At 37.3% G+C, this 13712-nt stretch overlaps 1 long non-coding RNA gene across 2 annotated transcripts in view; it reads right to left on the bottom strand.

The window, feature by feature from the left end:
• LOC144579285 (uncharacterized) overlaps positions 1-13712 on the bottom strand; it is a 172644-nt gene that overhangs the window by 134586 nt on the left and 24346 nt on the right. The window contains exons 3-6 of one of the 2 annotated variants that reach the window (XR_013526573.1): positions 9751-10023; positions 3817-3949; positions 2808-2904; positions 1246-1381 (exon numbers count right to left, since the gene is read on the bottom strand). This is a non-coding gene — a long non-coding RNA (uncharacterized LOC144579285). Of the gene's footprint in view, positions 1-1245; positions 1382-2807; positions 2905-3816; positions 3950-9750; positions 10024-13712 lie in introns of those variants that run through there. The other variant, XR_013526572.1, reaches the window with a different exon arrangement.

Below are 13712 nucleotides of genomic sequence, written 5' to 3'. Positions count from 1 at the left end.
ACAGTATGGACTAAATTTGTTCTGCTGAGCCCTGAAGCGATTTGGCTGTACATGTTTGTGAGTGGAAGCCTAGAAAAGCTGGACTGCTGTCCTTTCCAGAGAGAGAAGGAATTTCCTAGGACAACTGTAGGAAAATGGGATGGATGTGAGAAAAACTATCAAAATTGCCAAAGGCAGAGGGCTCCTGTATCTTCTATAAAATACTAACTTAAAAACACTTTGAGTGGTTCTTTTGTTGATTTGTTTGTTGACAGAAACCAGGCTTCACTTCAAGATCAAGCCCCAAGATTGTACTCATGAAGCAGACATCAAGGACACAGAAGACTGTGAAAATGTTGTAACAAACATTTCACATAAGGTGGCTCCCCATGATCTTTGTCTCTTGGTGTTCACATCTCTGGTATTCATACCTCTGTGAGTGTGGGCAAGACCTGTAATTTTGTTTATAGCTAATAAAATAGGCAAAGGTGATGGATGTCACTCCCATGATTACATTGCTTAGTCCTGCTCACAGACTCACTCTAGAGACTTTCCTCACTGGTCTGATGCAGTAAGCAGCCAAGTTGGAAAAGGCCATGTGTAAGTAGTCTCTAGGAACTATAGGTGGCCTCCAGGTGCTAAGGGCAGCCTCCAGCCAATAGACAGAAAGAAGCTGAGGCTCTCAGCTTTACCAACACAAGAAAATGAAGTTTGCCAACAACCTGTGCGAATTTGGAAGCAGATGCTTTCTCAGTCAAGTCACCAGACGAGAATAGAGTCCCATACACACTTTTTTTCCTTCAAATTTTATTTTAGAGTTAGGGAGCACACATGCCTCGTAAGATGCCAGGTATCTTTACCTGGGCATATTGCTTGATGCTGAGGTTTAGGGTATGAAAGACGCTGTCACCCGAGTACTGAGCATAGTACCCAATAGGCAGCTTTTCATCCCTGGTCCACCACTTTCCCTCTCCCTTTTGGAGTCCCCAGTGTCTATTGTTTTCATCTTTGTGTTCATATGTATTCAATGTTTAGGTCCCACTTATAAGTGAGAACATGATGTATTTGGTTTTCTTTTTGTTTTTGAGACAGGGTCTCACTCTGTCACCTAGGCTGGAGTGTAGTGACATAATCAAGGCTCATTGCAGCCTCAACCTCCCTGGGCTCAGGTGATCCTCCCACCTCAGTCTCCTGAGTAGCTGGAACTACAGGCATACCCAGCTAATTGTATTTTTTTAAAGAGACGGAGTTTCATCATGTTGCCCAAGCTGATCTCGAACTCCTGAGCTCCAATGATCCTCCTGCTTCAGCATCTCAAAGTGAGAGATGCCTGGCCAGTATTTGGTTTTCTGATCCTGTGTTAATTTGCTTAGGATAATGGCCTCCAGCTCCATCCATGTTGCTGCAAAAGACATGGTTTTCTTTTTTTTATGGCACCATTTTATAGTGTATATGTACCACATTTTCTTTATCCAGCCATCCATTGATGGGCATCTAGATTGAGTCCATGTCTTTGCTATTATGAACAGTGCTATGATGAACAGAACAGGTAGTGCATGTGTCTTTTTGGTAGAATGATTTGTTTTCTTTTGAATATATACCCATTGATTGCTGGGTCATATGGTAGTTCTGTTTTATTTGAGAAATCTCTAGACTGCTTTTCACAGTGGCTGAACATTCCAAATTTACATTCCCACCAACAGTGTGTAAGCAATCCCTTTTCTCCCCAGCCTCACCAACATCTATTGGTTTTTTCAAGTTTTTAGTAATAGCCATTCTGTCTGTCCACACTTTGCAGCCTTGTGAAACCTTAAGCAAAGAACCCAGCTAAACTGTGCCTGTGACTCCTGACCCCACAGAAACTGTGGATTAATAAATGTATGATGTTTAAACCACTCTAAATTTGTGGTAATTCGTTACATGGCAATAAAAAAACTAATACAAATAGTTTCTCCCTCTACAGTACCCCATCCCTCAAGTTTACAGATATTCCATAATCTATGTCCCTTGTCTAACTTCTGGGTTATATAAGTTTCAGAAAAAAATCACTTTATTTTATTTTTTTTAGACAGAGTCTCACTCTGGTGCCTAGGCTAGAGTGTAGTGGTGCAGTCTCAGCTCATTGCAGCCTTGACTTGCTGGGCTCAAGTGATTCTCCCATATCAGCCTCCCAAGTAGCTGGGACTACAGGCACACAACACCAAACTTGGCTAACTTGAAAAAATTTTTTTGCAGATATGAGGTCTCAGTATGTTGCCCAGGTTGGTCTTGAACTCCTGGGCTCAAGTGATCCTCCCACTTTAGGCTCCCAAAGTGCTGGGATTACAGGCATGAGCCACCATGCCCAGCCAAAAATCACTTGGCAATTTGAGAGTTGGATTCAAGGAGGGTGAAACTACAGATAGGAAATAATGGCAATAGCCCAGGTGAGAAATGGTGAAGGCCTAAAGCAAAAAAACAGCAGTGCCATTTACCAAGTTATGAAATAAAGGAGAAGCACAAGTTTCAGGAGAAGTATTAATATACCGAGTTTATTTTGGCCATGATAATTCGAAGTGTCTGTAGGTCCTCCAAGTGAAGATGTCTACTAAGCTTCAGTACTAACTTTGCAAGATGCTGATTCTGATCTGGAAGAACTCACATTTTCCTGGTCATGACCTGACAGTAAACTGCCCTTACAGTCCTCATCATGTGTTTTACACTTCATGGAGCTACTTGGTGCTCCACAAACAGGACATGCCTATGTACAAGTCCATGTCTTTGCTCATGCTGTTCGCTTTGAATGAAATGCAATTCCCCCTCATCAAATTTATAAAAATCCTACTTACCTTTTAAAAATGTCAATATGCTCTGTTAGAATGTGGGCTCTCTTGAAGGCAGGGTGCTTTGTTTTGTCCATGATGTCTCAAAAATCTAGAACACTGTCTGGAACATAATAGGTACTCAATAAATATTTATTGAATGAATGGATAAATATCTTATATAAAGCCTTTCCTAATTCTCTCTCTAGTCTCAGAATAAATCCTAATGTATTCCATATCATGGATATGTTTGCTGATAAGTAGTAGTACAATAAGAACTTCTTCTGTTTCTGAACAAATGAGGAAAAGAATATATAAATTTGATAGGAAAGATAATGAAGGGGTGGATGTATACCTGAATGTTCACTCTGTTTAAGAGTATGGATCACTTAACATATAGTTACCAAACACCTAGTATGTGCAATATGTGATTGGTTACCCAAAAATCATTCCCAACCCCTTCTTCCTTGCCTCCCTCTAATTACAGAGGTGAAAGTAAGCAATTATTTTCCCAGACTCCTTATAGCTAGAGGTAGTCATGTGACACATTCTGGTCAATGAAATGCAAGGGGAAACCTATTTGATGGATGATTTGGAAAAGATACGTCTTTCCTAGTTAAAAAAAAAAAAAAAAAAAGCAGAAAGCTCTGTCCAGTCATATCTCCTCCTTCCTATGTTTGAAAATTTTGGTGCCTGGAGCTTTTGCATCCATCTTGTGACTAGGAAGAGAAAGCAAAGGAAATCACAGAGATATGAATCCAGAGTCCTCACATTAAGTCTCTAAACCAATGCCAAAGCACCTATCTCTTGTTATACAAACTCTTCTTGCTTAAGATCTATCCGTCTGTTATTCTGTTACTTACAGTTGAAAATATTCCTGAACTAGTGGAAGCTATCTTAGAAATCCTGGCTAATAATATTATCTGGTAAATAATGCCAAACATGAAATGACTTTAAAACGCCTATTTGATTTTAAATTGTGTTTCTGAAAACAGCACTATGTGTCTTTAAACATATTTATCCTAAGTTACATTACCTAGCATGTGGCTTTGTTGTTATAATCTTCACTGTCTTTTCTGTTACACCTCATCCTGTGGATATTGTGTCAAAAATGAAGAAATTATGGTTTCAATAGGATATGTTTGTCAATTCTGATTTCAGAGGTAGAACTATTAAAACAAAAAGGGAAATAAAAGGAACAGAATAAAGTAAAATGAAAATTAGGATTATTTGAAACTTCCAAATTTATTTACCCCAAAGTTTCAAAGTAATTGTATTCCAAATAATGAAGCTGTATCTATACTTTTCTAAAACAGTTAAATAAGATTTTCGATTTATAGATATTGCAGAAGACTGGAGTGGTAATGACAAAGCACATTACATAATTCTGTGCCCATTAAAAAAACCTCCAGACCATTTACAGGACCATGTTTTAAAGCTGTCTAAAAAGTATAATGAGAATGCTATGCTTTTCTCTGTTAGATTTGCCAAGTGTCAACAGGGCCTGAGAAGTGTTTTAAATTGCTTTTATAAATGAGTAGTGAAGCCAATCACCAGTTCCTAGAATTTTGAGCAAAGGAAACAAATATTGAATAAGAAACCACTAGCATAATAAATAATAACCATAGAGACTTTCTAGTGGATTAAAAAAAGGAATCATTCATTAAAGCTATTTCTAAAAATTTCATTAGCTAGAATTGTTCCACATTAGTGGAATTACTTTACCATGAAATAAGATACTCTCTTCCTTATTTTTTATTCACAGGTACTATTCAGTCCAGAACCACTTGTAAGATTAAGAAAGCATTGAGCTGGGCCTAGAGTTGGGGATACACAGATAAATGAGACCAAGTTCCTGCTCTCTAAGAGGCTTTAATTGCAAAATGACATTCAGACACTTACACGTAAATACATTCGAAAAGCCTCTAAACCAGATACCAGTAGTAGTCAGGGCTATCAGAATCTAAGGGTGGGAGGGCAGCCAAGATGAATGGCTATTTGGTTGTTTATTAAGGAGCTGCATTTAAATTCTGCAACAGTGGAAGGTCAGTATTAGTCATTCCCATATGAGATAAATGTATCAAATTTCGTAGGTGTTAGTTGCAAGTACTAATAAAGTATCAAAACAAAACAAAAGACATAATAGAGTCAAACTGTCTTTTTTTGTTTTGTTCTGTTTTGTTTGTTTGTTTGCTTTTTTTTTTTAACCTTAATCAGGTACTCCTGATATTTTAGGGAGTTAAAGGCTCTGCCTCATGGAACTTGTTCATTTCTTGATAGTATCTTGAGAAACAAAAACGAAGATAGTAGAATTCCATGTCATATCTCTTGGCATCATTATGTTTTCAGTTGTACAAAATATCTAAGTCAGATGTATACAGGTTTAGCCATTCTTACAGAAATTCCTGCCAAAATTAAAAATATTATGGGTAGTTATCGCTAAAAAGAAAATTAATCATGTTTTATATTAAGATAAGTAAAACTGGAATTCAAAAACTATGAGGCTGAAAACAAAACTACAAAAAGTCTTGTATCATATGACTCAGCAGCTTTATGCATAATAACAACAAAAAAGAAATTCTTCAGATGTATATTATTAGGTGACTTGGCAAATTGTGATTATTATAGTAGGTTAAATAGTGACCTTCTAAAAGATTCCACCCAGAACCTGTAAATGTGTCCTTATTTAGGAAAAGGATTTTTGCAGATGTAATTAAGGATCGTAAGATGAAATCATCCCTAGTGGGGACCAAATCCAATGACACTGTCTATATAAGAGAGAGAAGATAAGAAAGACACAGAGACACAAGAAAGAAGGGCATATGAAGACAGAGACAGAGATTGGAGTTACGCTGTCACAAACTAAGGAACATCTGGAGCCACCAGAAGCTGGAAGAAGCAAGAAAGGATTATCCCCTAGAACCTTCAGAGGGAGCACAGCCCTGCCAACACCCTAATTTTGGGCTTCTGGCCTCCAGAGCTATGAGAGAACAAACTTTTTTAATTTTAAGCCAGTATGTTTGTAGTCATTTGTTAAAGCAGCCCTAGGAAACTAATCTAGAAATATTCACAAAACTGTGGTACATTCATATAATGGAATGCTACTCAGTAATAAAAGGAATGAACTACTGAAACCTTAACAACATGGATGATTCTAACAGATAAGTTGAGTGAAAGAAGCCATACACTCAGATATGCACTGTGTAATTTTATTTATATGAAGTTTAAGAGCAGGCAAAATTATTCTATGAGAATAGAAGTCAGAACAGTGTTAACCTCTGGGGGTAGGGGTGGGGACTGAGGGGGAAGGAGCATGAAGGCACTTTCTGGGGCAATGGAAATAATCTATATCTTGATTAGGATGGTGGGGTTACACAGGTGAATAGCTTGTCAAAAACTCATCAGATACTGAACTCAAGAGCTGCTACATTTTATTGAGTGTAAATTAGTTCATCATTTTTAAAAACTAAGGAATGAACCAAAATAACAAACAGCAATGAGGACTGAAACTATACACTAAGGAAGAGGTTGGCAAACTACAGCTCATAAGTCGAATCTTGCCTACCACCAATAAAATTTTATTGGATCAAAACCAGACCCAATCATTTATATACTGTCTTTGGCTGCTTTCACCCTACAAAAGTAGAGTTCAGTAGCTGTGACAGAGACCACATAGCCTGCAAAGCTGAAAATATTTGTTATCTGTCCCTTCACAAAAAAAAGTTTGCCAACCTCTCTACTAAAGCTATAGTCTGTAAGATGACACCAAGAATGAGGAGAAAAAATTGTAATCTGTAACTACATCTATAACTATAGATGCCTCCTCTTGCTCTAACATTCTGTGATTCTCGTTATATTTAATGGTATGAATCAGAGATGTCTGTTAAGACACTTGAAATGTCTTTACCCTAGGGAATCTAGGTGAGATTTTGTGCTAAATCTTATGAATCTTAGTTATTCCATTTTTTTCTTTCATTTGCCATATTTAGCATAATTAATAGTTCACTATTGTACTATCAAAAGTCATCACATTTTATTCATAAATGCATTAACTTATATGGCCTCATCTGTGAGATATGCTAGGCACATAACAGTTCATTACAGAGTAATGAAAGAGAATTGGCAACCAACAGGGTCAGGGCTGACAGAACTCAACTAGCAGCCTAAGCAATCCCAAGGGACTATGCAGAGCATAATAAGGGCCAAGCACACTTGGTTGGATTCTGGCAGACATAATTATCAAAAGGGTCTAAGTTGATGGTCTAGAGACTCTGGTGAGGAGTACCTAACTTAGAAAGTCAAAGCTATCAGCCAGAAAAGGCTTTCCATTGCCTTTAGAATAAAAACTACAGTCCTTAAAATGGTCACCAATGCCTTGAATAATGTGGTCACTGTCTACCACCAGTCTTTCTTCTTCCTCTCTTTTTACAACTTTTAACAGGAGACACATGATCAGTGTTGACCTTCAGAAAAATTACTCTGTCAGCAGTCAGAGAGAGCCTGGAGATAAGGAGAACAGTTAGGGATCACTGGGATAATTTAACTAGTACGAAATCATATACTGAATGCTTGAATTAGGAGGGTGACAGTGGGAATGAAGAAATGGATTCCAGGATAAAGAAAATGTTTATGACCTACTCAATGAAACACTATATAGCAATAAAAATGATCTATGGCTATATACAACACAGAAGCATTCACAAACATTATGTTGAGCAAAAGAAGCAGGATACAAAAGAATATAAACCTTATGATTCCTTTCATATAAAGTTCAAAACGGGGGAAGAAAACCCACCAAACTATGTTGTTTGAGAATCCTCATAGAGATGATTTAATAAGAAAAAGTGATGAAACAATTATCACAAGGGTCAAATTAATGGTTACTTCAAGGAGAAAGAAAGGCATATAAGAGCTTCTGGGGGCTGCAATGTTCTATTTTGCCCTAAGTGGTGGTGATTATATGGGTGTTGGCTGTGTAACAACAACAAATATAAATATATATAAATACAAATGTCTCTTGATATATTTACTATATATAGATATAAACGTATAGGGTCCAACCCTAGAGGGTCCAGTGAGTCCCTCCCTGCTGGTGTGGAGATGAGAAACTGAAATAAAGACACAAGACATAGAGACAGAGAAAAGAGAGTTTGGGCCCAGAGGTCCATTGCTACCCAAAGCTCAGAGACCAGCAGTGGCCCCGAGTGCCTGGACACTCTGACTTTTATTGAGGACAAAGTAGGGGGAAGGGCAGGTAGGATGAGGTAATGGTCGTCAGTGATACGGTCAGAAAAATCACGTCTCTTGGAGACAGGGGGCCCAAAACTTTGTAAAAGCTGAGGCGAGGAGAAAACCTAAGGTGTCAGCACTTTTTTCCTATTTGCCAGGAAATAGCAAGGTCACTAAGATTTATGTTACTATTACTAATTCCTATCTTCTAAGGAAAAGAGGAACCAGATGCAGAAGCAGAACCTGAAAGTAGACATGGAACATGATCGCTGAAGCACAGCACCAAATAGAGACAATTAAGTCCCCGGATGTCTGTGGGTCTCTCTGACAGCTGTCAGGCCTACCAAAAGAGCTTGGAGAAGCCAAGTTTTCTCCTCACTCCCCCGAAGAAAGAAACGTCTTGGCCATCTTGGACGTCTCCTTCCCTAGCTGACTAAACAGCGGGTGCTTTCACAGCGCTGACACTGTTGTGCAGCCAAGGCATCCTCCAGCAGCCCTTATGCGGATGTGACAGAGGACTTAGAGCATCTTGCCTTAGGGTCACCTCTTTTCCAATGCCACTTCAGACCAATACTTCTTGACCTGAGACTTATTAGTAAGATTAAAGATTATATGATTATATATGTGTATATATTTATGATTACATATGAATAGCTATGTGATTATTTATGATTATATATAGGAATAACTATGTAACTATATCTCTAATTCTTTTCTAATTCTATGTTTATATGAGAATATGCTGAGGCTTCAGTTCCTTGCCTCAGCTTTTGCGGGGTTCCCCCCTACATATAGATAAACACACACACACACACACACACACACATATGATATACATACACATAGATATATGCAGTCTTGTGTATGTTTTCTCCATATATCACAGTTTAAATCAAAGGTTTTAAAAAGATTCTACAGAAACAGCTGAGGTACACTTAATTATGACTTAATTAGGATATGGAGGGCAAAGCAGAGGACTTGGAGTCAGACAGCTCTGGGTTCAAACATTATTTATTAGTGGTGTGACCTTGAACAAGTTATTTAACCTCTCTAAGCCTCAATTTTTATCAGGGGGGCTAATAGGGTTGTTATTAGAATTAAAATGTTGATCTGTCTGTGATTATTTTTCTGTGACCTTTCTGACTGATCAGCTGAGAGATCTCTCTCAATTTACTAAAGTTATTAATGCATTGTAATTTCCTGTGCTTTACTAATGGCTGTGAGTTCCTCAGCACCTTTACAGCTCAGGTGGCTTAGATTTCTCTAAGGTTCAGTAACCAGCAAGAGGTGGATATTAAGCTTTCTGCTCTGCAAAACCAGTTGTTCTCAAACATGAGTGTTTATTGCAATCTCCTGGATGACTTGTATTAAAATACAGCTTGCTGGGTCCCACTTCCAGAGTTTCTAATTCACAGAACTGAAGTAAGACATGAGAATTTGAATTTATTTAACAAGTTCTAACAAGTTCCTGGGTGATACTGTTGCTTCTGTTCAAGGCACAATATTTCTAGAACCTCTATTCAGCCCAATGTCAGAAAACTTGGTAAACTGGGTCCCCTTCACTTAAAGGAGAAAGGAAGGACCTTCTTTGCTCTTAGGCTCTCCAAGTACAAAGAAGAGAGACACAGTTTTCATAGACAGTTGGAAAGAGAGTGACTCCATCTACCTATGCAGGCTCCCTTTTCCTCTTAGACAGGGGTCAGCCTTCCTGAGCTACTAACTCCATATGTCCCCCACTTACCCTCTCCTATGAGAACTCACAGATGTCCTCAGAAGCATGGTTTACTTCCAAGGGACTCTGGTGGTTCCTGTAAGTCCCTGAGTTGCTCCAGTAAGGAATTGTGCGAAGAGAGAGATCAGGAACATGTGTTCATTTTCTTCCCAAAAACTTCTGCGAGAATTAGAGGAGATTCTGGGACATGAAGAGTACTTAATAAATGTTAGCCGCCATTGTTATGACTTCAACTTGTTTGAAGTGGATGTTTACAAAGATGGTTGCATTATAACAGAATACCTGAAACAAACACGTTTGTCAGGAAAATGAATAGTTTACTTAGGAATATTTAGAAATTTTATATTTATTTTCATATTTATAAATTTTTATATCATGGCTCTAAGTTTAAACTTGAGGAATTTTATAAAACAGACTTGACTAGTAATTTGAGATACAGAGAAGACAACAGAAAGTCTGTAGAGCTTCTTTTGGGAAATAGCAATGCAACCCAGTTTGAGACCTAACTAGCTAGAGGGTAACACAAATGCTAGCAGCTGGCTGGCTCAGAGAGACTTGTTTTTGAGAGCAGGCAGTAAACACATGCTAAGCTTGTGATGTGCTTTGGCAGAAAGTCTTGACAAACCTATCTCATTCTTTAAACACATGGTTCTAAAGTTGCTAAGCAAAGTTCAGCCTGAACCTTGACTTTGCCTCCCTAGAAGCGGGGGCTGGTATATTTTGCAATGCCTCATTAAATATTTCAGCATTTTGCTCTCTGCAAAAAACATGTGTTCTTTTCAGGCAACAGTTGGTGTTTTTTGGTGACAATCTTAATATTTGCATCTTAGTTATCCATTCCAACATTATTTCTATGCTTTATACACTTTCAAATTACCCTGAGGCATTTACATAAGTTCTAGGAATTACACAAACCTTAAAGTAAAAACAATGATGACAACGACAAAAAAATATAAATTTAACTTAAATTTATTAAATCTATAGTCTATATACTTATTTATAAAACTTTAGCAATCATTTTGTGGTTTGTATTTTAAAGTCAAATATCAGCCTATAGCTTTAGAAAATCTACATAGCCAATATTCTTAGAAGTGAAAATGCATTATAAATTTATTCCACATGATTCAGTTATTCAGTTACATTTAATTCAACATTTATGTATTGTGTGACTGGTAGGTACTAGAGACACAGACATGAATAAATGATGATGTCATTGTCCTTGAGGAGTTCACAGTCCTTCTGACGATGTATTTAACTATGTGTTTCCATATCTCTCTCACCCACTAGTCTATGATTTGTCTAGTCCCTAGAGGAGGAGATGACTGACTCTGCCAAGCAGTCTGAACTTGGAGGTGCCATTGAGGAGGTGAATTGTGGGTTGGCTTGAAGGACACTAAGATTTGGGGTCAGGAGGTAGGGTGAGAAGGGCAGGACAATCTAAATGGAAATAACAGAATAAGTGCAAAAGTAATGACATGGAAAATAATTGTTAAGATGTACAAGTATCTCTGCATGGCTACAGCTCCTGTATTCCTTTGAGAGTAGTACAAATGAGGACGGTAGAGTTAGATAACACCAGATGGTGAATGATTCTTTTTCTGTTTTAAGGAGTTTTGATTTTATCTGTAGGTGGCTGGGAGATGTGGAAGCTTTGCAAGCAGCAGAGTGACAAGATCAGATCTGTGTTTTGACAAGTTCAGTGTCAACAGTACAGAGAGTAGATCATGGTGAACTACCTCAGACAAAAAGTCTAGTTAGGATGTGGTCACAACAGGCTGTCTATTGCTGTTTCCAATGTTTGACTCAATATTAGTCTCAAATTCTATTTTAAAATTATTATGTAAAATGAAAACAGTCAGTGAAAATGAGCTAAAACTAGAGGCCCTACTCAAAGACTTAAAGTTCAAAATAGAGGATATCGAAGAATTTCAGAAAAAAAAAATACACACAAATGTACACTTAGAGTATAAAGTTAAGTAGTAAAGATAGGTTTTCAACACCTTTTCAGTCACTCAACTAATTAACATAAGACTAAAATCTGAACCACCTTTGTGTGAGGGAAGAGAGATTTTAATTGCTGAGATGTACTGTGAAACAATTTAGTATTTTATTAAAGAAAGTAGAAAAGAGATGGGGTTTGTGAATCAATCAATCTGAACTTCAAAGAGAAAATATGGGAAATAATATTAACAATTACATATAAAAGATGTCAATTTACATAGCACACAAAAGTGGTTAAGATAATAATTTTATACTATAAATAGTCATAGGAAATGCTAACAAAGCATTGGCCAATATGCTACTTATTTATTATGACACAATTAAAAGAAATTAGAGTTTGTAGAATTTTTATATTAAAATTCACCTTTGAGATTTATTTTAAAACTTTCAAAGTATCAGTTTGCACACACTAAATTTGGATTTTACTTTATTATATTAATGACATATAAGTCACAGATTCAAAAAATCAAATAGTTATTAAAAGTATCTCTTATTTTTTACAGAGATTACAAAAAAATGCGTGATAGAGAAACTTATTCAGTCAGCTGGGTGCAGTGGCTCACACCTGTAATCCCAGCACTTTGGGAGACCAAGGTAGGAGAATTGTTTGTGGCCAGGAGTTTGTGACTAGCCTGGGCAACATAGCAAGACCCTGTTTCTAAAAGAAATTTTTTAAATTAGCTGGGTGTGGTGGTATGCAGTGGTAGTGTTAGCTACTCAGGAGGCTGAAGTGGGTGGATTGCTCGAGCCAACTGCATTTCAGTTTGGGCAACAAAGTGAGACCCTGTCTCTAAAAAAATAATTATATATACATATCTACATTTATTCATTTATTTGATCAGATCTGCTTCTTTTATCATTAACCTATCTTGGAGTCTGTAAAAACAAAAAATACCCAATGACAAATTTAATTAAATCTTTTAAAAAATGGCACAACTCATCAGAAAAATTCTAACACCAAGTTTTTTGTCTTAAACATTGAACCAAATCCCAAATCTCACTTAAAATGTATTGCTTTTATTTTTTTCCTATCTTTCATTTTGTAAAATTTCAAACCTACTTTACTGTTTGTAAATTATACCTCAATTTAAAAAATTTCACTAAGGAAAGTGTAACAAAAAGTTTCACCCTAAGAAACAAAAACTCTGGCCGGACACAGTGGCTCATGCCTGTAATCCCAGCACTTTGGAAGACTGAGGCAGGCAGATCATGAGGTCAGGACAATATGGTGAAACCCCATCTCTATGGAAAATACAAAAATTAGTTGAGCATGATGGCAGGCACCTGTAGTTCCATCTACTCGGGAGGCTGAGACAGAAGAATCGCTTGAACCCGGGAGACAGAGGTTGCAGTGAGCCAAGATGGTACCACTGCACTCCATCCTGGGTGAAAGAGCAAGACTCTGTCTCAAAACAAAACAAAACAAAACAAAAAACTTTTTGAACCTACATCAAAGATAGAAGATGAACACTAGAATCACTAGAGCAATATTTTGTTGTTTGTTTTTTCTCTCTCTCTCTTTTTCCAGAACCAACTGAAATTAAGTTGCAAACATCGTAGACATCATCATACTTTCCCCCTAAATACACCAGTAACCTTTAAGGGATATTTTGATAACCAAATTTTGTTATACTCAATTGACCCTTTCAAAAGCCACCATAAAACAAACAGATAAATGTGAACTGTAGAATGAATGCATTGAAATAAAGACTTCATTATATTTTCTCACAAATGATGCTGAAAAAGCCCAAAAAAATAATGGGAAATGGGCTGGGCATGGTGGCATATGCCTGGTAATCTCAGCACCTTGGGAGGCTAAGGCAGGAGGGTTACTTGAGCCCAGGGGTTTGAGACCAGCCTGAGCAACATAATGAGACCCCCCATTGATATTGTTTGGCTCTGTGTTCCTGCCTAAATTTCATCTTGAATTGTAATCCCCATAATCCTCACATGCCAAGGGAGGGAATTGG

Source organism: Callithrix jacchus, chromosome 14 (assembly GCF_049354715.1).
Source record: "Callithrix jacchus isolate 240 chromosome 14, calJac240_pri, whole genome shotgun sequence".
Taxonomy (NCBI): domain Eukaryota; kingdom Metazoa; phylum Chordata; class Mammalia; order Primates; family Cebidae; genus Callithrix; species Callithrix jacchus.
The sequence above is the reverse complement of the archived record's forward strand: the minus strand, read 5'-3'. Positions and strand labels throughout refer to the sequence as shown.